Source organism: Protopterus annectens, chromosome 2.part0 (genome assembly GCF_019279795.1).
Source record: "Protopterus annectens isolate FY-2018-M chromosome 2.part0, PAN1.0, whole genome shotgun sequence".
NCBI classification, from domain to species: Eukaryota; Metazoa; Chordata; order Ceratodontiformes; family Protopteridae; genus Protopterus; species Protopterus annectens.
Genome location: NC_056728.1, coordinates 1,427,531,641 through 1,427,555,888, shown reverse-complemented (window position 1 = coordinate 1,427,555,888; position 24,248 = coordinate 1,427,531,641). Strand labels below are relative to the sequence as shown.

The 24,248-nt window shown below is 42.3% G+C and overlaps 1 protein-coding gene across 2 annotated transcripts in view; it reads left to right on the top strand.

Annotated features, from left to right (window-relative positions):
* The window catches only part of USP53 (ubiquitin specific peptidase 53), a 1,362,943-nt gene extending 1,346,406 nt beyond the window's left edge, over window positions 1-16,537 (top strand). For both annotated transcript variants that reach the window (XM_044061652.1, XM_044061653.1), the window contains exon 18: window positions 15,843-16,537. The gene's annotated coding sequence lies outside the window, so the exon portion shown is untranslated. The remainder of the gene's footprint in view (window positions 1-15,842) is intronic.
* The last annotated feature ends 7,711 nt before the right edge of the window (window positions 16,538-24,248 follow it).

Here is a 24,248-nt window from a genome sequence, read left to right as displayed (position 1 = left end):
TATGGAGCCGATCCTCTGCTCCGACTCGGCCAAATGCAAAAGCTCGAGGTCTTCAACCAGCTCGTGGCCTAATCCCTATCCCATGATGCACCGGTGATTCCCTCAGATCGAGTGTTTCACCAGCTCTGGCCAGTGAAATTTGAGTATTACTTACATTTTTTCTTCTATTGCTTACATTATAATTAGTATTAGACATAGGGTTGTAGTTACATACTCTTTAACTTAGTTAGGAGTGTTAGTCAAGGTGCTCGTGCACTTGTTTTCTTGTCAGCATTTCCGTCGCAGCCATGTTATTAGGCCTTGTTTTTTCTCCCTCCCATTGTGTGAATTTATATATATATATATATATATATATATATATATATATATATATATATATATATATGTGTGTGTGTGTGTACACACAAACACACATTAGAGTGGTTTTTGATATAGCCTGGTTATTTAGAATGCTAGTTTCGTTTCTGCTTAAGCCCACGTTTATTAGGGCTTTGTTCCCTTTAGTGTGTGGCAATCTAGCCTGCTTAAATTAGAAGGCTCTATCTTTCTATTTATATATGTTTACTTCAGTGTGTCATTAGATATAGCCTAGCAAGTTGAAAAGATAATTCTTTCCTTTCTTAAGCCTGTGTTGTTTTTTTAGGGCATCTTTATCTTACTATAGTTATATAATTATTCTCTGTGAAAATTTGTGGATTGTGAGTTCTTGTAGGTCGTTATGTCTCAGCAGGACAAAGAGAAGTCCAAATCTGGATTTAAAAAGTGTCCAAAATATGGCAAAAGATGTCCATCACAGATGGACACTCTGAATGCATTTACTGTTTTGCTGAGGTTCACCTTCAGGAAGACTGCTCAATATGCCACTCCTTTAGTTCTAGGGTGCTGCATGAGAGAAAGAGCAAACTCATAGCAAGAGGTTTGGTAAAATCCTCTTTTCAGGAATCACTGGATTAAGGACAGTGCACATGACAAACAGTCAAAATCTTCCAAGACATCCTCTGGCTCGTCGGAGCCGAAGAAAAGTCCATTGACCACTAAACCAAGAATTGAAAAAACATCGACCTCGGTGCCGCTATCTTTGGAGCCGACAGTTGTTCTGGTAGGCAGGAGCCAGTCCCCGGTTTTGGAGCCAGTATCTACTTCCTTGAAATCTCCCATACTGTAGTCAGTAGCCTCTTCAGTCTCATCTTCTCGGTCCTCACGACTTTCAGACATGGATGTGGATGGTGTGTTGCAGAGACTCCTACAGACACCAGCGCTGCAAACTTTTGTCGGGGCCAACCCTTGGGGCTTCAGATTCTTCAGATTCTCATCAGAGCTGGGGGGGGGGGGGCTTTCAATGCCATGAGGAGAGTATTGTCCCCTCGGGACTCCACATTACCAGGGCAAGTAACCTCCTCCCCTAAAGCACATGTGTCTGTCTCTGCTTCACAGATCTCACAAAAGCGTAGAGACCCAGAGCCTCAGGATCCCCCATTGGGCAAACACTGCTCTTCTGAAACCTCACCAGAAGCCTCTGATGAGGTTCCCAGGAAGAGGTTATACAAGAGGAAGCATCTGGATTCCCCACAGGAATCCGTCAATTCAGACACTGACTTAGATGAGTCAGAAGGATCCCCACGGTCCCCCTCAGAGGATATCTCCTTCGTAGGTATCTTGGAAATTCTTAAACAGAGGGGTGGCTGGAAGCCCGTTAACCCTACTGATGATGAGTCAGTCCTCCTGAAGGCTTTCAGGTCTCAACCCTCCACCACTTTGGTGTCTCTGCCTTTTGATGAGCAGATAGAACTGGTCTATCAAAAGGCGTGGAAATCCCTGGATACCATGGAATCTGTCCCTTGGAGGCCTATTAAATTTATAATTTCCCCCAGGACAAGGCCTTTCCAACCAAAGGAGTACCCGTTGATGCCATGGTGGTGGCTGCAGCCACCAAGAAGGAATTGTCACAAACTTCTGCGTCTGTCCATCCTCCTAATAAGGATTCTAGGATCATGGACAGATATGGAAAGTGCATGTTTAGTTCAGCAGCCTTTGCCCTCCGATTGCTGAACTATCTCACGCATTTTACTAGATTGCAGAGAGATCTCCTAAAGGACCTGGGGGATACTCTGCAGGGTTCAGTAGCTGTGGGGGTATCAGATAAAGTAATTTCCAAGCTTCCTACCCTCATTTCCCTTGTTAACTCTTCCATGCTTCTGGTCTCGTATGCAGCTGATGGAATGAGCAGAGCAGCAGGTACAGGAATTGCTCTTAGGAGACATTCCTGGATGCGCTTATGTTCCTTTGCAGAGGCCTTCAAGTCATTCTTTGTTAACACCCCTATTGATGGCTCGTCCCTTTTTGGACCCAAAGTGAAGGAAACTATCAGGAGTGAACAAGACAGAAAGACTCTGTCTGCCGTCGGAGTCCATTTTTCCACACCTACCAGACCTTATCCTAAAGGTCAGAAGGGAGTAAAGATGTGGTTCCATAAAACTCAAGGAGCCTTTCAGGACAGTCATGGTGAACCCCCATCCAGAGGCAGGGGAGGTGGTAATAATGGAAGACGCCGTCCATGTGGCAGAGGGGGTCCGCAGAATCAGGGCAACAGAGATCAGTTCTTTGGGAAGCCCTATCAGCGCTCCTGAAAGGAGGCCCACCTGTCCATTTCTGGAGGCAGTCAGGGGACACATTTTTTTACCCAAACGCCTGGCTAAAAATAACAAAAGACTGCTCGGTACAAAGCATCATATCCAGAGGATACTCCATTCCCTTTGCCACCCCACCACCCCTTATCAGAAAAATACTGGATGTTCCACCCAGTCACAGGGAACAGGCAACCATAGAAATTCAAAGGTTGCTAGAAAAAGAGTCACCCAACCAGTCCAGGCAGACCAGAGAGGATCCAGAACTTACTCAAGGTTCTTTCTAGTCCCAAAAAAACAGGATACTGGAGACCCATTTTGGATCATAGCAGACTAAACAAGTCTGTCAAGAAAACAAATGGTCACACTACAGTCGATACTTCCCTTTCTAGGAAAAGACAATTGGATGTGCTCGATAGATCTCCAGGATGCGTACTACCACATCAAAATGGCCAGACCATCCAGAGATCATCTGCGCTTTCGGCTGGGGACCAGTCACTACCAGTTTTGAGCTGTGCCCTTTGGTCTCACTACAGTACACATAGTGTTCACCAAATGCATGGCAGTAGTCACCGCTCACCTGAGACATTTAGGATTCCAGGTGTTTCCATACTTAGACGACTGGCTCCTTCCTGCTACCACCAGTCATCAACTCATACAAGCAAGGGACGCAACTTTGAACATCTACAGTCAGTTGGGGATTACAACAAATTCAGAAAAATCTGCATTGTCGACATCGCAACATACCATCTTTATAGGAGCAGATATAGACACCATTACCATGACTGTAAAACTTCCACCAGAAAGGGTTTGTGCTCTACTAAAACAGATCCTGAACCTTTTCTCAAAAGAAAAAGCAACAGCTTCACTGGTGCTCAAATTGTTGGGGACAGTGGCTGCAGCGATCATTGCCTTTCCTCTAGGTTGAATGCATATGCATATACTACAATGGCTTCTGTTCACGCAATGGTCCTTTCAAGAACTTCCAATGTCACACCAAATCATAATAACAAACTCATGCAAGAAGGACCTTCTGTGGTGGCTGACATCTCATCAATTAACAATGGGTCGTCCTTTTGTTGTATCCACTCCTGTTGCCATGGTGACCATGGATGCTTCCCTGATAGGCTGGAGGGGCAATATCAGGGAAGAACAGCCCAAGCTACATGGAAGGAATACAAGGATGTCCTTCAAGGATGCATCTGCAGTCCTAACAAATGGGTTGTCCTGCCTCAGGCAGCCCTTCGGTCGGCCGGATTCCAAAGTCTGGGTCTGGCCTCGTCTGATGTCGCACTTCACCCGACGTCATAGCTGCTAGGGTATAAAGGCATCAGCCGACGCCATTTTCCTTAGTCTTTCTTGCCGCGCGGTGCCCGAAGCAGAAGCTGTTCGCATGTGCCGGTCGGTCAGATCCAGAGATTTCAGCTTACCGAAGACTTCTAAAAAGCTAAGCACCCCGTTGGGGACTCTTTCTTGCCTCAGCCGATGTCAGACAAAGTAAATAATTGCTAACTTGTGGGAAACAAATACCTCATAAGGATTTCCACTCTTATTGCCTTCCTTGCTTAGGCCCAGACCACGACGTATCAGCCTGTTTAGCCTGTGCTTCCTTCAACCGACGGACTCTTAGACGTCGGTTGGAGTTTGCTGAAGAGTTTTTTGGCTCCACTTTTGCATATAAAATGCCGTCGGAGACTCCAACTACACATTTAGCTAAAAAATGCAAAGAAAAGGACCGACACTCGCGGCCCGTGGTTTCGGCTGAAACCACGGTTAGGCCTACCGCGAGTGTCTCGGTTTCGGCTGAAACCGAGACCTCGGTTCTCCCTTCTCCCGAAAGCATGCCTCCGATTACCGAGGCCACACAGGCCATGGCTGAGTCGGCTACAGAAATTCCTGCTGAAGCAGGCACACAAGAGTTGGCTGACACTATTCCGTTGGACATCTCTACTCCTGCACGTGGGGCAGCTAGACCCCCTGCTTCTATGTCTATCAAGGCCTTTTCCAGGGCTAAAGCAGCCAAACTTTCCAAGGCCTTACCTTCAAAAGCTCCCTCTCACAGGCCTACCTCTAGTTCCCACATTCTCAGCCTTGCTGAGGACCTTATTTCTTTGATCAGGGGATCCCATCCTCACCCAGATAGGGCCTCACAACCCCCTCCTGATAAGAGGCCTAGGACTGAACCCCCTGAACCTCTGTCCTCTGACTACTCCTCGGATGGTTCAGATGTATCGGACCATCAGGAAGGCCCGTACTCACCTTATGAGGATTCTGATGCAGAAGACTCCATTCCTTCTGCCTCACCTCCAGAGGAATTTTCTTTTGGGGAAACCCTACACTCTATGAGGGAACACTTCCAATGGCAGGGTCAGGATTTTTTTGATTCCAGGAAAAGGCTAAGGACGTTTTTACACTTACCACAGCATAGGTCTTTAGCCATTCCACCTGTACTTTCAGTTGTTGATGATGCATACAATGATGCCAGTACTGCCCCTGATTCTCTTCCCCCGGCCCCTGCAAAGCCTGACAGATACTACAGGGTCCCGGATTCTCACTACCACTTGTATAAAGCTCATGCTGCAGACCCAGAAACCATTTCTCAGGGCCCTAAAGGTGTTGCAGCTGCCTCTGCCAAAAACGCACTACCATCTGAAAGAGAATCTAGAGCATTAGAGAGATGGGGTAAAACAGGTTTATACATCTGCTACTCTTTCTGCCAGGGCTTTAAACTGTCAGTTTCACATGATTCAGTACCAGGAATTTTTGTTAGATCAACTGAATAAAAAGCTGGCCTCTCCAGAACCTTTAGACCGTAAGTCCCTTCAGAATTTGGTACACAATTCTCAGCAGGTCAGTAATCATTTCTTAAAATGTGGCTATGATGCACTGGAGGCTTCATTTAGATCAGCTATGACTGGAGCACTGATTCGAAGGCATGCCTGGTTAAAAGAACAATCCTTACCAGACCATGTTAAGTCTAAGCTCCTGGATGCCCCTATGGAGAAGCGAAGTTTGTTTGGCTCCCCTGCACAGGAGGTTCTAAAGAAAGTGGAAGAGAAAGCAAAATCTGTCCAAACAGTCAAGGATTTTTTGCAGGTCCAACCTCCAAGGTTTAGCAGAAATTGGCCTTCAAAGAATTGGTCCTTTCCAGACACCTCCAGACCACAGAGAGGCAGAAATAGACGCCCAAGAGGCAGAGGTCAGTCTAGGGGTGCCTACAGGGGTCGTCAGTGGCAACCTGCCAACCAAAGAAGTGCCGCCACAGATGCGACTGCAACCACTTCTACAGGACAAACACAATGACTTGGCTCTGATTCCGCCTACCAGGGAACAACTGGAAGCACCCTTGGGCGGAAAGCTAGCCTTATTCTCAAGAAACTGGCATTGTATTACAGGCGACAAATGGACTTTACAAACAATAGACAAGGGCTACAGGTTTCACTTCCACACTCTACCAAAAAAGAGAGGAATGCCAAACCTTCCACCAAGCCAGACATCAGAGGCTCTAAAACAAATCAGCAGTTTACTAAGGATGAGAGCAATAGAAAAGGTACCATCTATGGAACAAGGCCAAGGATTTTACTCCAGGCTATTCCTTGTACCAAGAAAAGAAAATCAATGGAGGCCTATTCTCGATTTGTCCGCACTGAACACATACCTCATTGTTCCGAAATTCAAAATGCTGACCCTACAGCAACTTCTTCCCATGTTGGGCAGGGAGTCTTGGCTGGTGACTCTAGATCTCAAGGAGGCATACCTGCACATCCCTATACGACCAGATTGCAGAAGACACCTCAGATTTCTTGCAGGATCAGAGCATTATCAATTCTCAGCATTGCCCTTTGGCTTATCTACTGCGCCCAGAGTATTCACGAAATGCCTGGCATCAGTTATTGCTCATTGCAGGCTTCAGGGAATTCAAATCTACCCATACCTGGACGACTGCCTAATACAAGCGGACAACAAGACAAAATTAATAAAGGATTTGGCCAATGTCATACAACTGCTGCAAGCCTTGGGATACACAGTCAACATACAAAAATCAAGACTAGTGCCATCCCAAAGGATAACATTTTTGGGTGCAGAACTGGACACAATAACTCAGATGGCTTTTCTCACAGAGGAGAAACAAAAGCAACTACCAGTCTATTTCATGGTCTTAACAAGACAAACTCAGCTTACTGCAAGGAAAGTCCTGCAGGCCCTGGGTTACATGGCATCCTGCATAATATTGATCCCACATGCCAGGCTGCATATGAGAAAGTTACAATGGTACCTAAAGAATGTATGGTCTCAACACAGACACAGTCTAGAAGCCCAGATACCAATCATTCTGTGCCTGAAAAAAGAATTCCTGTGGTGGGCCCAGGCCTGTCAGATAAACAGAGGACTGCCTTTCCACAAACCACATCCAAGACAGACCATCACCACGGACGCCTCAGACCTAGGCTGGGGGGCACACATGGAAGACAAGTGCATCCAAGGCCTATGGTCACAAGACCAGCTGAATCTACACATAAATCTAAAGGAGATGCTGGCAGTGAAACATGCAATCGAGGCATTCAGACCATTCATCCAGCAAGGACACCTGCTGATAAGGACGGACAATACCACAGTCATGTGGTACATCAACAAACAGGGAGGCACACATTCATACCCTCTATGCCGGACGGCAATGGACCTGTGGAACTTGGCCCTGAATCTCAACATCCAACTGCAGGCCAGATTTGTACCAGGAAAAGAGAATTCACTAGCAGACAGCTTAAGCAGGACTACCACGGATGCTCATGAATGGATGCTGCATCCGGATATTTTCAAAACCATAACAAAGAAATGGGGAAGGCCAGAGATAGACCTGTTTGCCTCCCCACACAACCACCAACTGAAGAAATTTTGCTCAAGAGTATACCACCCACTTGCCTGGAGGGTGGACTCCCTTTCTTTCAGCTGGAAGGACCTGACAGTATATGCCTTTCCACCTCTTCCTTTGATGTTCAAAGTTCTACTGAAGATCAGAGAGGAACAGCCAAAGGTAATTCTGATAGCTCCAGACTGGCCAAGGCAACATTGGTACCCGCTACTGAGAAGCATGTCTCAGACGCATTCATGACATCTACCTCTATGTCCTTTACTTCTAACGCAGAACAATTACAAGACCCTGCATCCAAACTTAAAAACACTACAGCTAACTGCTTGGAAAATTGCATAAAACAAAACCAACTTGATTTATCTCAGAGGGTCAAGGACATTATCCTGGAGGCTCGCAGACCTTCCACAAGGAAAACATATTCAGCCAAATGGAAAAGATTCCTCATTTTGAGTGCAAAAAAGGGGGAAAATGTCACACTAGCAAACCTAGCACACATCCTGGAATACTTAGCAGAACTGTTCCACAATGGCCTGTCCTATTCTTCCATTAAGATACATGCATCAGCAATTTCAGCAGAGTACAACATGGATCCTCCGGTCTTCTCTCATCCTCTCCTCAGACAATTTTTGAGAGGGATCAAAAATGTAAAGCCTCCAAGAAAACCACCTTTACCTGCATGGGATCTCAATTTTGTGCTAGAAAAGTTAACACTTCCCCCTTTTGAACCAGCAGCAACAGCAGACTTACAGTTCTTATCTTGGAAAACTGCTTTCCTGCTAGCAATCACTTCAGCAAGAAGGGTATCTGAGTTACAGGCATTAATGGCAGTGCAGCCTTTCCTTATCTTCCATCAGGATAGAGTGTCTCTGAGAACCAGTCCTACTTTTATGCCAAAGGTGGTATCCAGGGTATCCTTGAACCAAGCCATACATTTACCTACATTCTTCCCCAACCCACAGAACAGGGGGGAAAAACTACTACACACCTTGGATGTACACAGACAACTGCGCTACTATCTGGACAGAACCAAGAACAGCAGAAAAACTGACCAGCTTCTGGTAGCATATGCAACAGGAGTGCAAGGAAAAGCAATTTCAAAACAGACAATTTCAAAATGGATAGGAAATTGCATTCAATTCTGCTACTCATTTCATGGAAAGACAACTCCTGAAAATATCAGGCCTCACTCCACAAGAGCTACAGCCACCACTACAGCTTTCATACGAGGAGTGGCTACCAAAGACATTCTAGAAGCTGCTACTTGGAGCTCCGTGCATACATTTGCCAAGCATTATAATCTTCCTTTATACTCCAGATCCCGAGCAGGTTTTGCAACTGCTGTTTTACAAGGGATCCTAACTACACCATCATTATCTTAGTGCCTCCTCCCCCAGATTAGCTATGGTATTCTACCCATTTGTTAGGACTGCAGATGCATCCTTGAAGGACATAGTACAGTTTTGTACCTACCATAAATGTAGATGTCCGATAGGTATGCATCTGCAGTCAGGATTACCCACCCCCTTCCCTCTGTGGTATTCCTAGGGTACTTACCCCTCTTTTAGCTAGCTGGGGGAATCTATTATGGTGTATTTGTTTGTATGTATATATGTATATATATATTTTGCTTTCTACTGTTTGGAATTATCTGCATTTATCCAAATTTAGCCTTCCTAGAGGGCACCTGGCATCTGGGGCAAGAAACACTGAGGAAAATGGCGTTGGCTGATGCCTTTATACCCTAGCAGCTATGACGTCGGGTGAAGTGCGACATCAGCCGAGGCCAGACCCAGACTTTGGAATCCGGCCGACCGAAGGGCTGCCTGAGGCAGGACAACCCATTTGTTAGGACTGCAGATGCATACCTATTGGACATCTACATTTATGGTAGGTACAAAACTGTACTTTCATCTGCATATCAGTGTCCTAGAGATGAGGGTGGTACTTCTGGTGTTGCAGTCCTTTCAAGACTCTGTCCCTATAGGGACTATTCAATTCAGATGGACAATATGTCAATGGTCTGGTACATAAACAAGGAGGAGCCAGATCTTATTCCCTATGTTGGGAGGCCCTGAGAGTATGGCAGTGAGCAATTTCCACCTAGTGCTTTCTGGTAGAAATGCACATCCTAGGAAAGTCCAATTTGATAGCAGACAAACTGAGCAGGGTACTTCTATTGCCTCACAAATGGTCCCTGAATAAAGAAGTATCAGAAAGGATATTCTGCAGATGGGGCCAGGCTTGCTGTGATCTCTCTGCAACTCCAGCAAATACGAAATGCAGCAGCTATTTTGCCCAAATCTCCCCTAGAGAAGATTCCCCAAGGGACGCACTTCTACACAATTGGCCCTCTGGTCTCCTTTATGCCTTTCCATCCTTTCGTTCCTTTCCACTGATACCCAAAGTTTTACAGAAAGCCAAGGCTGTGGGAAGGGCCATCATTTTAATAGCCCCTTACTGACCTCGTCAAATTTGGTTCCCCTTTCTACATCCTCATCTGTTGGAAGAACCTTGGATTCTGGACCCAGTTCCAGATCTTCTGATTCATTCATCAGGGGCTCTTCATCCCACACTTTACTCTCTCAATTTGACAGCTTGGTTGCTCCAATTTCAAGAATAGCTTGAATCTTTCGATAATTAGCTTGAATCTTTCGTTTCTTCCCTACTCTTCTGCAAGTCAAATGTCAACCTCTAAACCACAGATATCTGCTTCTAGAACTACTGTATTGCTAAAACCTGCACACATTTTTTTATGCTAGTTTCTACTATGTTAGCCTACAGCAATATTGTATGTAACGTTTTAGTTTTATGCTTCTTTATTCCTGTTACATTAGTTTAATTTTGGAGCGTTTCTCCCCAGGCCTCTACTGAAAATGGGCATGTATCCAGTTAGACTAACCCGGTCAACAAATGTAAAATAAAAAAAATAAATAAATAGGTTTCAGAACTTCTCAGCTGCAACTCAGTACATTCTAACATCCTCTCATAAATCATCTACCAGGAAGTTGTACCTTAGTAAATGGAAAAGGTTTTCTATTTGGGTGTTTCAAAACAATGTTGGCCCATATCTGGCTCCTATTTCATCCTTTTTACAGTTTTGACCAAACTTTTCAATGAAGGGGCAGTTGCAGCAACCATTAGGGTTCATTTGGCAGCAATTTCTAACTTTCATCTTCGTGATCAGGGGTATAACATCATGTCACATAGACTTTCTAAAGCCTTTCTCAAGGGTACTGTTCATTTGAGACCACCCATTAAATCTTCAGTGACACCATGAAACTTAAATTTTGTTCTGTCATGCATCCTCCTACCCCCATTTGAACTAGCCTCAACGTGTGACCTGAAATATCTGTCTTGGAAAACCATATTTCTAGTAGCTATTACTTCTGCTCGAAGGGTTTCAGAGTTACTGACCTTGTCCATTAAACCCCCATATTTGATTTTTCATAATGACAAAGTTTCACAACCCATCATTTTTACCTAAGGTTTGTTCAGAGACAAACCTCAATCAGACTAGAATTACCTGTTTTTTTCCCTAAATATACTAATAAGATGGAACACATGCTACACAAGCTTGATGTCCATAGGCAGCTTCGATTCTGTTTACACAGGACCAAGGACATTAGAAAATCAGAACAGCTCTTTGTTTCATGTTCAGATTCAAAGAATGGTGCTCCAGTAGTAAAAACTACCTTATCAAAATGGTTATCAGATTGCATCTCTTTTACATACAGTTCTGTCCATACCCCATTACATCAGAAGGTAAAAGCCTACTCAACTAGGGCTGTATCTGCATCTTCAGCCTTTTTGGCCAAACTTCCTATAGACTCCATTTGTGCAGCAGCCACGTGGGCTAGGCCTCAAGCTTTCATCACTCATTACAAAGTATATAGGGCCTCCAGGGACAAGGCCTCCTTTGGTTCCACTGTCCTGAGGAATATACTCCCGTGAGTCAACCAAGAAAGATGGTGATTAGGATGCTAACTCATCAGTAAGAATGAAGGCAAGATAGAACAACTTCACATAGAGAAGTTATGTACTCACCATAACGTTCCATGTGAGTTCTTCTCGCCTTCGTTCTTACGTCCCACCCTCCAACCCCCATCCAGTTTGCTTGGGAACCGAGAATTTGAAACAAGTCATGTTTGTATTTGTCCTTAACGGGTATATCCTTTGCTTTTGTCTTTTTTGACATTGGCTAGTTGCCTTAGTTGGCAGCAAACAAGATCTGAGGGAATCACAAGTGGGATAGGGAGTAGGCCATGAGCTGGTTGAAGACCTCGAGCTTTTGCATTTGGCTGAGTCGGAGCTGAGGATCGGCTCAGAACCCATCAGTAAGAATGAAGGCGAGATGAACAACTCACATGAAACATTATGGTGAGTACATAACTTCTCTGTTTATAGCATTGTAGGTGTGGGCTGTAATCCTTGGAAGGAATATTTGTTTCTGAGAACTGACCTTCTTTTATAGGTCTGTGCATACTTCAGAGCTATATTTCCATTACTTATTCTTATTATACGGGTTATGGGATTTATAGAATCTCAAAAATATACTTTTAAGAAGCAAACGTTTGAAATCTCCACCCAAGTTGAACATTGGAAAAATAGCATGTTAATGCTGAATCTACAAATGGTGCAACTTAGAATCAAAACAGTAGGGATGGTGAATGTAGTGTTTGCTACTGAAGTGATTCTTTGTTGCTAAACACCACCTGCGGATAGCTCTGCAGCCTGCACACTGCTGACACCATTCCCTTCAACAGTGCTAGAAAGCCTTAAAATAACTCCGGACCCTGGATTCTTGGAATGATTTAGCCATCTGTTGTCAAGTTGTAAGTGTAATGTAGTGCAAGACCAAGCGTGGCAGCTTTCATATGTCTGATATTAGATCACACCTCATACTGTTTGGCTCTGGGAAATGTAACTACATGTCTGAACCTGTATAATGCATTCACTTAATCATCCTTGTGGCACTCAGAATCTGTTTTCATGCTTCAGCACCAGTGTATGAACTGTAAGTATGAAAGATTCATCTTTTTGACCAGATGAATGAGTAGATGTAATAAAAAGCCTGTAAAATGTCCCTCCTCTTTGTACCTGTTTGATTAACCAACTGTTCAGTAATCTCATGTTAAATAAATTAAAAGACTGTTAAGTTTATCCATTGTGCTGACTATCCTTGTGTTGGCATCATCCTGTTAATTTTCCAAGGTCTCTGTCTTAACTTTCAGGTTAACATTTTCATCAGTTGTTTTAAGCCATTCCTCATAGATGCTAACATTTCAGTTTTTTGTCTTTAAGCTAGAATATCAGCATTGTGCATTTTGATTTTAGTAAGTGATAAACTCTTGGCAATCATGTCTTTAATTATGTACTACTGAGATATCTGTCTGTCTTCAGAAAGAATTCCTGTATCGCTGTTTGTAGCATTTTGACCACTGTTGTTTGTGGTCCAGCCATGTTTTTATCAGTCATAAAAATTCCTCTTGAGCAAGCTGTTACTTGGCTCATGCTGTACCACTATCAGTTTGAGGGCCACACAAAAACAGTATTGGCAGATGCTGTTTCTACTTTTTCCATCTGCTGTGAAACTTGATTACTTGATTGTGCTGCCTGTTTGCAGGTAGTTTAAGGTTTAATTTTGGCCAAAGTTCCTAGTTAAGTATTAAAACGGTGTTTATTGTACTTTTAAGAACAGAAGAGCAACAACTGTATGTACAGACTTTTGAGGATGTTACAAATACTCAAGCAAGCAAAGCCTGATTCTCTGGAAGTGGGCAAACCTACTCAGGACATATTACAATAGACAGAACCTATTTAATAATTAAAAGCGGATTCTGCTACTGTTTAATTTCTATCCACTTTCAAATGAAAAAAGAGCAGTAGCCATGTTGTAACCAGTCAAAACACAGTGAGTCATGGACATATTTGGGTATTTGTAGTTTCTAATGTTGTAGTAAGAGTCTTGATTCAGAGAACAGGTGGTAAAATTAACTAGTGGTATAGATAAAGGCACTGGGTGGCCACGGTGGTGCAGCGGTTAGCGTTGCCGCCTCACAGCAAGAGGTTCTATGGTTCGATCCTCAGGTGGGGTGCCTTCTGTGCGGGGTCTGCATGCCCTCCCTGTGGTCACGTGGGTTTCCTCCCACATTCCAAAGACATGCTGTAGGTTGATTGGACACACTAAATTGGCCCTAGGTGTGAGTGTGTGCATGTGTGTTCCTTCTGTGGAAGGTTGGGCGCCAGGCTGGCAACTCGACACCGTAAAACTCCACTGCCAATCATGAGTGGACAAGGTGATCCGCTGTGGTGACCCCTAACCGGGAAAAGCCGAAAGAAGAAGAAGAAGATAGATAAAGGCACTAATACAGCTGTGATGCTTCAACAATGTTAGCAACAGTAATAGTTGCTATCCTGAAGCATGCTTAGGTAAAATCCAGCCATTTCCAAAGAAATTTAAGAAAGAAATAATACAGGCTGGACATTACATTGTAAAAAAGTCTTGATTGTGGTCCAGATAACCTATATTCATTTAGCATTCTGGTCCCTGGAGCTGAAAAAGCCAGAGTGGGATGTAAATGAGTGGTCAGTACAAGTTCACCCTTTCTTGAAGGGGGAGAGTTTGGTAATTCCAGCTGTAAGAGTGTACCTCTGTAGGAAGGCCTAGAATTGCATTCCTTGTATAGAGGAGCTTCAGAGGACAAACCCAACTAATAAGTGCTTATACTTCAGCTAAGCATCATATATGTGTGGAAGTATCCATTGTTCTTGAACACGACAAAGGTATTACAACACTCTTATTGAGCAACAGGTAGAGTTCTGTAGGAGAAGCATACCAAAGTTACAGAAGTTGTTAAATTGTTGTACCCTGCTGACTCATGAAATGTAAGATGTTAAGTCCTGGGTTTACTCCCCTCCCTGGAGTTGGCCCCAGTCTCAGAGGGAAGTAAGATAAAACATGTAGACCAGATGGAGAAGGGAGACTCACAAGGTCTGACTGATGGTCTTGACACTGCTGGTGCCCAAAACCAAGATTGAAAAAGAGAAAAATATTAGATGATGCCATTTCAACATAAACTACCTTCCTCTACCATAGACTACTGCCCTCTCAGATATTACCATACTTGTCCCAGTCACTGGCTCCCTACCTGTTCTCTTGCTCCATTTACTTTTCCCTCTGTTTTTTATGTCTACTCTATACTAGCTACAATCATATACCTTGGTGCTCTTCAACTATATACTCTAAAGTTTTGTACTAGCTCATTATTCCTCTTACTCTTGCTACAACTTTCTTACAAATGTACTCAAACTGTGCAGTCTTCTTTTTTTCTACAACATTTATGTATAAGCCCATTATCCTGTCTTTATCTCTGATGATAAATCTCTGTTACGTATACTTTATCATCTTATGACAGAATGTGTTTTTTATGTAAAAACTGAACTAGTTATGTACAGATTGTTTGTTTTGTCTTTTCGGCTTTTCCAGGTTAGGGGTCGCCACAGCGGAACTCCGGTCCGCTAATGATTGGCAGTAGGTTTTTATGGTGCAGAGTTGCCAGCCAAACGCCCAACCTTCAGCAAAGGCACGCCCATTCACGCATGTCTTTCGGAGGCCCCTCGACCACGGGGAGGACATGCAGACTCCACACAGAAGGCACTTCAGCCAAGAATCGAACAGGAGAACCTCTTGCTGTGAGGTAACAAAGCTATTGCTGTACCACCGCGGCTTGAACTAGTTATGTACAGATAATGTTAGTTTATCTGAACTAGTTATGTACAGATAATGTTAGTTTATCTGAACTAGTTATGTACAGATAATGTTAGTTATTCATTGTTTTTTTTTCTCTTTTGCAACAACTGTCTATATGTTAATTATGTTTAAGTAATGTAAGATTGGAGCTTTTCTCCTAGAGTCTCTGCTGAAAAAGGTCTCTGCCCAGTCAGACTAACCCAGTTAACAAATGTCAAATAAAATAAAAATAAATAAAATGTCTTATTTGGTCAGTTCGCAAAAGACATGACAAAACTAGGGAAGGAAAAGACAGCAACTGCAGTAAAACACTTTCATGTAGTCATTGTGGTACATTCTAAGAAACTTTCCTGCACCATAGTGTACACTTTCATAGAAATCAAACAGCTACCATCCCAGCAACAGCTTCTAATTTGAGGTATAATGCAAAATTTTGAAGTGTTGTTGAGGTAAGGTAAAATAAGTATAGGTGTCTTTGGGTTACTCAAGTTCTCTCTCTTTTAAGTGTCTTTATTTGATATATCCATGATAAAAAAAAAAAAAAAACATATTGACAGCAGCATTCTAAGAGTTTCTTCAACATATCTTTGTTTTCTAGGAGTCAAGATTAGTGAATGGAATCATCACAGAAACAAAGATGTGGACCATCTCAAACACTCCTGCAGTTGAATAAGAGTTGTACAGACGCTGGGAGGCATTCAGTGCCAGATATGCTCTCAACATGACAAACAAAGAATTACAGTGAGACCTACTTTTGCTGCCATTATATTTAGACATAACTGATTAATTGGACACATTCTTCTTGCGACGCAAGTGTAGGACTTCAGGCCTCATTAAATTACAGGATGCATTTTTGTACAACCGCATTCAATGACAAAAAAGTTGTGTATAGAAATGTAATGTTATTTTGTTATAAACTCTTAACTCTGCTTTTTTCTGTTCTGAGCATTAAAAGCCTATAAATTTATGTAAACAGTTTTTCACTGTTCTTCCATTAAAATGTCAGAAATGTAGTATTTTTTTATCATACTTGTAACATTGATGGCTAATAGCTATTAATATGTTTCTGAGTTGTATTAATTTAATGAGCTACTTTGTAAGAATTTTCATGGCAGTAGACTCTGCGTTTCCTTTTGTGGAACTAGTCTCTTACAGTCCCATACAGATCAGTAGAGGATGTCACGGTCATTTATAAAAGCATTTCTGAGGATGCTATATCACGACAGTGAAACATTCTTTACTTTCCATTTGCTTTGTCACAATTTTAATTTTAATAAATAAAGCAGTAAAGTAGTGTGCTGTAACTGTGCATGATCAGAACTGCTGATGCTCTGTATGAAACATTAAGGATTAGTTTTTTTTTTTTTACCTCAGAGATTTTTGATTTCCCTTATAGAAATGCCTTGTACTGCAGTTATTTTTTGTAGTTTCTGAAGGACACTAGTCTATTTATGTAAGCCGAAGTCAGCAAGTGATGTGTCTGAGAAAGCATCTGTTTTCACTAGATACTGAAAACTTAAAAAGTGCATCATCTTTCTTTGATTGCTGCATATTAGGTTGCCTTTTTATTAGGTGTATCCTAGTCACAGGCTACAAAGAAGAAAAAAAACATTGGCAACTATGAGATAGTCCGAATCATTAGGTAGCTGACAGATACTTGCAGTCAGCATAGTAAATCACATGGTAGTAGATTACTTTCAGGTAACATATTGGTTTTAGGTAATGGTTATCAAGGGAGTTTTCTTGTGGGAGAGTCTTAGATTGTAGTAATCCAGCTTGAAGGAGTGCTTAAAAATGCGTTTCCATTATAAAGGGAACATAAATCTGTATCTGGGGCTGGTGCTTCATTTGTTCAGAGTGGGTACTTCTGAAGTTTCATTTTCTCACTTTTACGTGCACATCACATAAATTATTGTGTATTATTTTTATTGTTTGTGAAATACTTAACCCCTTGTTTCCTTTTAATAATTTGTTACCACTTTAAAACCTTTTCAAGTATGTTTTTACCCAACCTTTCACTAGCACCCTTTTGCAACTGATATCAGTTGTCCAAAGCCTGATCTTTCCCCTGTGTGCCTCCTGTATTCAATGTGGGTGACATCCTGAGGTCAGAAGTTGTCATGTAGCAGAAATGACCTATCCTAGTGGAGGAACGCTGCATAGAAAAGGTCAGTGAATATCCTTGCTTCTTACCATTCTGATGGCAGCTATTCTCACGTGGCAAAGTCTGTCTCTAAGAAACTCAAAAAAATGCATTTTTATTAGTGTGCACATCTTTTTTTTTGGGGGGGGGGGGGCTTGTCATAAGCATTTGCTTCGTCTGGTATTCAGACAGCATTAGCACTTGTGCTTCCCCTGACATCTCTTCTTGCTGCAGAAGCCAGGTTGTATTCCTTTAGGGCACTGATTGTGACACTCATGCACTAATTTGTCATTGAGATATTCATGTGGCATGTCCATAATGGCTTGTGTGCAGTTTTCGTAAGTCTCTCCTTATGACCCTTTTGTCTTCATAATGTGCTTTACTCCCAGCCTTTCTTGCTGCAGAAGTCAGGTTATATTCCTCTGGGCACTGAATTGTAGCCTTCGTGCATTATTTTGTCACTGAGATGTAATTAATGACTTAAGTGCAGCTTCCTATAAGGCTCTCATTACTATTTTGGCTTCATAATGTTACTCCTTAACTATGGCTCAATATTCTGTTATTGTCTTCTTGCACGTTATTCATTTATCTGATTTCAGGTGTGATTTTGATTTCTTTGATTACTCTTTGATAGTTCAGCCTGTACCTTTTGATCTTTTCTTGCTGTTTTTTTTTTCTCCTTGGCTATGGTTCTCCTTACTATGCACCTTGAGTACTTTTTATCTTTACAGTGAGACTTTGAGGATATATTTGCCTCAGTCAGTGCTGTGCTTACTATGATGGTGTAAGCCATTCCCACACAAGAACAACTGCTGCTGCTCAGGTATTTCTAATGTAACTGACATTTCAGTCCCTCCAAAACCAGAGGGGGTTACACAGAATTGAAATGTATTATACTTATTTATTTTATTTTATTTTACATTTGTTAACCAGGATGGTCCGACTAGACACAGGTCCATTTTCAGTGGAGGCCCAGGGAGAAAAGCTCCACAGTAAGTAAAATTTTACACAATGTTAAAATACAGTATACAGAGAATTTTCAAACAATATGTTAAAATACAGTATACAGCAGAAGACATAATAAGACCTTACACATGGTTAATAGAATAAGTGTACAAATTCAATCATATTAGAATAAGAATTAACTTCACAAGGAAACTGTTGATCAGGGGAGTCTTCTAAACTGTGAGTCACTTTGACAAGTAATTCTGCTACATGTACCGTCTTTGTTCTCTCTGATGGCTAACAGTGTCAAGTCGTGTGCAAGATCCACTGTTAAAATGTGGATTCCAAGTCATCAAGCAGGGCACCTGTCAGCACAGACTAGAGTTATGTAGGCCAACCCATTAGCTGTACTCTTAAAATGCCCCCTTTCTGTTTGCACTGATGGATGACTTTTAAGTGAGGATTTTTGTGTCCTGGCTACAACTATTTACTCTATTCTCAGAAACAAACAGATTACATGATCCATAAAAATGTCCTGTTATTTTTTCCAATTAAATATATTGTTTCCCTTCTGTGTAACCAAATTAAGCAGTTATGCTCACTGTGTCACCATAAGGTGCACAGGACATGAGTTTATAAGAACTTACCTTTCCTTTTGCAGAAGAAGGGTAGCATTATGATATAGGTTCATAGGTAGGTACTAGTCTATCAGCCCAAGGGCCTAAGTAAGCCTAGCCAACAAGGTTCCCTGGCTTACGCCACCCAAGAAAGTTAATTTCCCGTGCCCCTGTCGAGCAGAGCCACAGAAGTGAACCCCGGGGTGTATTTCCTATTTCCCATCCACTCATCAAGATTTTGCATGAAGAGTGCTAATGAACTTTGGTTGACATAGATGGGTAGGTTGTTCCAGAGTATAGGAAGTCTCTGGGACAGGAATCTATCCCTCCAGCATGTCCTGTTTATTGTGGTGACAAGGTTTAGGTCCCTAGAGCGTGTAGCTCTGAGGGATTGGGATTTCCTTAGGTGTAGCTTGTCCAACAGCTCTGGGTTTAACATAGCTTTATATGTTAAGCAGAGATCTCCTCGGAGTAGGTGATATGCTACAGAGTAAAGCTGGAGTTTTTTGAGACGGTCAGTGTAGGGCATCTGTTTGAGGCCAGTAATTCTCTTTTGTGAGGTACTTCTGTGGCCTTTCCAGCTGCTGCAGATGTCTTGTGAGGTACATTCCAAAAGGGGCGTTGTACTCTATAATGGGTCTAATGAGTGCCGAGTAGAGGGGAACAATGACCTCTTTTTTCCTTGATGAGAACCCTTTTGTGATGAGGTGTGCCGCATAAAAGGATTTCCTGATTATTGTGGTGATGTGATTATCAAAGGAGAGACTACTGTCCACCTGAGTTCCAAGGTCTCTTATCACACATTCGGTGTTAAGTAGACTGCCGTTCGTGTGGTACTTCGTGGGTACAGAGTTTTTTACCAAAGGGGATGACAATGCACTTTTTGGCATTGAGCTTGAGGCCATGCCTCTGACACCAGGCATCTGTCTCAGTGAGGCCCTTCTGTAGGATGTCCACATCATTTGGGGACTCGACTATGGCTTCTAGTTTGCAGTCATCTGTGAACTTTGTTAGCCAGAGGCCTTCTGTGTTAGCCTGTACTTCAGAGAAGTAGATACCAACAGGAGAGGTCCCAGGACTGAACCGTGTGGTATTCCACTTGTCCCTGGTTTGAAGTCAGATTTGGAGTCTGCAACTTTTACAGTGTGGGTTCTGTCAGTGAGCCAGTTGGCAACCCATCTTGTGACATAGGGATTTATACCTAGTTTAGTGAGTTTAGCTATAATTCCAGAATGGGGGATGGTGTCAAAAGCCTTGGAGAGGGCAAGATAGGCTGTGTGAACCACCTTGCCCTCGTCTAAGGCTTTGGTGACTGCCTCAAAGAAGTCAATCAGGTTCAGAAGGCTTTATCTGCCTTTCACAAACCAGAACTGGGTGGGGTCCAGAGTTTGGAGGTTACCAATGTCTTTATGAGTTCCATGATGATACGTTCCATGGCCTTGCAGACCAGGGTCATCGGGCTAATAGGGTGATAGTACCCAGGATCAGTGGTGTTTCCCCTTTGTGGAGTGGGATAACTGTTGCTGTGCACCATTCAGTGGACACAAAGCCTGACGAGAGACTATGATTGAACATGGTGCTTAGGTGGGGATCCAGTTTGTTCTGAAGTTCATGTAAAATGCAGCCTGGGATGTTGTCCTGTCCCATGGATGTTGTGTTTTTGGTTTTAGAGAGTGCAGCTTTTACCTGCATAGATGTGATTACAGGGACTGTGCATTCTTCCTGTATAGATATGGGCCCTTTAGGGGGTGAGAGGGGGGTAAAGTTAGCACTGAACCTATCTGCCTGGACGTTTGCAATATCAGTTGGTTCTGTAATTTTTGTGCCGTTGTGGTGTAACTCATAGCAGATCTGGGTGTTGCCATTGAGATTCTTGACATAGCTATAGAATGCTTTGTGGTTGCCCTTAGAATCAGTGGTGATTTTGTTTTCATAGCTAGCTTTGGAGGATCTTATAAGGGATCTCATCTTCTTATTAAGGCTGACCAGGGAGCTCCTCCACTCATGGGATTTTACTCTCTTTTGCAACAGTTTCTTCCTTCTGTTGTAGAGTTTGTTTATGGCAGGGGACCACCAGATTGGCTTCCTTTTTCTGAAGGATAGTGTCTTGGTTCTGTTTGGGATAGCACGATCCATGCACTCTTGTAAGTGCTTATACAGTGCATTTTTGTAGGATTCAGCAGTCGTAACTGTATTGTCCATCTGCATGGGTGTCATGAAGTTCGCTGCTTCTGTCTTAAGAAGCATGAAGTTGGCTTTGGAGAAATTTTTTACTGTGGTTTCCTTAATGGTGGGTGGGGGCGAGATGCGGATATCTAGGGTGATTAGTTTATGGTCAGATCTGACCAATGAGGAGTTGACTTCAGGTGTGGAACACCGGTCACTCATGCTGGTAATGACTAGGTCTAGGATATTGTTGCCCCTGGTGGGGGTGTGGATAAGTTTATCCAGGGCATTGGAATTTTCGAATTCCAGAAAGCGTTGAGCGAAGGAGTTGGTACATGAGTTTTCCCAGTTAATGGTGGGGTAGTTGAAATTGACCATTATTAGGGTATTTGGTTGAACCCTAATATTTTCCAGTATATCAAGAAAAGAGGAGTGGGAATCCTGGGGCATGATGGGGGATCTGTAGCAAGCTACAATTTGGATTGCAGTTTTGCCCAGAGTTAGTTCCACTTGGATAACCTCGGATGCATTATGCTGCGCAAGTAGCCTGGAGGTGTGGATATCCTTAATGAATATGGACACACCTCCGCCTTTGGTGTTCTGGTCCAGGTTAGATGGCTGAAAAGTGTGGTATGAGTTATAGCCTGGTAATGCAGGGGTGCTCTCTAGAGCCTTGAACCAGGTCTCAGTCACTGCACAGATATCAATGTTCTCCATTTTAAGGAGTGCCTTGAGTGAGTGCATTTTGAGATTTAGACTTATAGCACTGAGTAGCATTACCCTCAATTTTGCTTACCTGTTCCTGTTACAGTGATGAATTTGTCATTTGAACATTGCCTAAAAAAGGCACTATAGGGGCAGCAAGACCCTTAGCCAGTGCCCGGAATCCCAGGGGAGACAGGTGCAGGCCATCTCTGGCAAAGCATCGTGGTCTGTCAACCATGTCATCCCAGGCAGACAAATACTGGATCCCCTTAGAATGACACCAGAAGCTTAGCCAATTGCTGAAGTCAGTCATTTTGTCCTTGTACTGCGGTATCATTCTGGGCAATGGCAGGATGCTACTCAGGGCTAGGGTCATACCTTGTGGGTCAGTGTGATTATTTTCCATTGTTTTCACTGTAGTGCAGAATTGTGTTGTTAGGTTCCTGCTCATACTGCTCATATTTGAACAGAAATTTTTATGTTGAATTATGTTGTGGGTGTCATACTCCCATCTTTACAGAATTTAGGAAAACTTCTGAAGGTTACCATAAATAGACTCTCATTAAAGAAAAAAAAAGACTGCAGTCCCATAAGGACAAATTTACCATTGGACCATTTTCTGTTGAAAGCAGATTTTGCTCCTAAGTCTGTATCCTTTCTCTCATAATGTGGATTTTGTCTCAGAGAATATATCTGACTCTTTGTTTTCCCTAACTCTTGCTATTTCTGTCTTAAATTCGGCCTTGTGTGCTAATTTTGAAACCTGAAAACAATACATTATCTATACAATACTTACAGAAGAGTATGTTAAAAAATGAAAGATGAAAAAAGCAAGAACAAATCAGTAAACAAAGAGCTGTTCCATACATACTTTACTATGGGAAAATTGTCACCATTTTGGCTGAAGGCAGCCATCTAAAATTTAATATAACCTGTCTGTTGCCTCAACAAAGATGATCATTCTGAGTAAACAGAACTCTAGACCCTCAGCCACAGCAGCAAATATTTTTGTCTGTCTCTAGCAGACAGGTGCTTCCTGAAATATCTGTATATCTGTAATATCTTTAAAGATTGAAATTAATCAGAGCTTCTCCTGGGCATCATATAAGAAATACACACAATTTGTGAGTACTGCAAATTCAGACAGTAAGCAGCAATTAGTCCAGGAAATACAGTGAAGGTCAAAACTCACTGCAATGCAATTAAAAATGTTGACACACTCCTTTAAATTATGATTTTCTTTATTAATTGGACTGTTGGGAAGTGAGACAGTTGTTGGAGCAATTTAAACTTTCATCCCTCACATCTTGACATCATCAGAGCCATGACAGCAACCACTAACCACATCTTAATGATGGTCATTTGGCAATTTCCCATTACAGCTTTAAGTGATAATCACAGCTGAATGTTTTATACCTAGAAGCAAGGGTTGGAAAGGGGGGGGGGGGGGGCTGTATTTATTGGTTTGTTGGACTGCTGGTGGTACATGCCTTTTCATCTGTTTGCTTAGGAAGAAGTACAGGATTACAGACATCATTTTTTTTTTAATGTGCCACAAGTTTTAGGTTTTTGGACAGTGTTGCCACAGCATGGCTGTTGACTCTCCCTTTTCATGATGTATTGTGTAGGGCTGCAAAGGAAGAAAAAGCTAAGTTGTAAATATTTTTTTTGTTAGATGTGTTACTGAAGACCTGCAGAAAGTTTTAACGTAGTTATCCATTTTTTGTATTTGCCAGTTAGGAAAAAAAAATCAGGTTAGCTGGGCATTGTGTATGAGTTTGACTTGATCACCTATGAATTTCAGTATTGGATATCATTTTTTTTTGTTAAAAGTGTCATAGATGGCACTTCTCAGATTTTGTTATCAAAGTAAATTGCTGTCATTGCCAAGTCTGTAGTCTTTTACTTCACATTCTTCAGTTTTTCTGTTTCATACGTTTATATATAAAATGTGTGTGTTTTCATGTATATATGTTGTCAACTTTTGTTACTGGGTTGTGTCATCCCACAATCCTATTGGGAGTGAGAGGAGTTATGAATTCAGTATGAAACATTTATGCAAAGTAGTTGCCCCAATTTTTGTTGGGTCTGTATTATATGAACGAAAGTTCATAACGTCGAACGCTCTGAAGAGTGAAAATGCCAGATCTCGAAGCGCTTCTTGTGGGATCGCAGTACAGTGAAGGTCAGAATATTTGCCCTTTCCTCTCTGTACTGCGATCTTGGAGTTGGTATATATATATATATATATATATATATATATATATATATATATATATATATATATATATATATATATATATTAGCGGGGGGGCGGTTGGGGAGGCTAAGGAGTTCATGGTCGGGCATTTTCGCTCTTTAGAGCGTTCGGCATTATGAACTTTCGTTCATATAATATTGACCCTTTTTGTCTAGATATACCTACTTT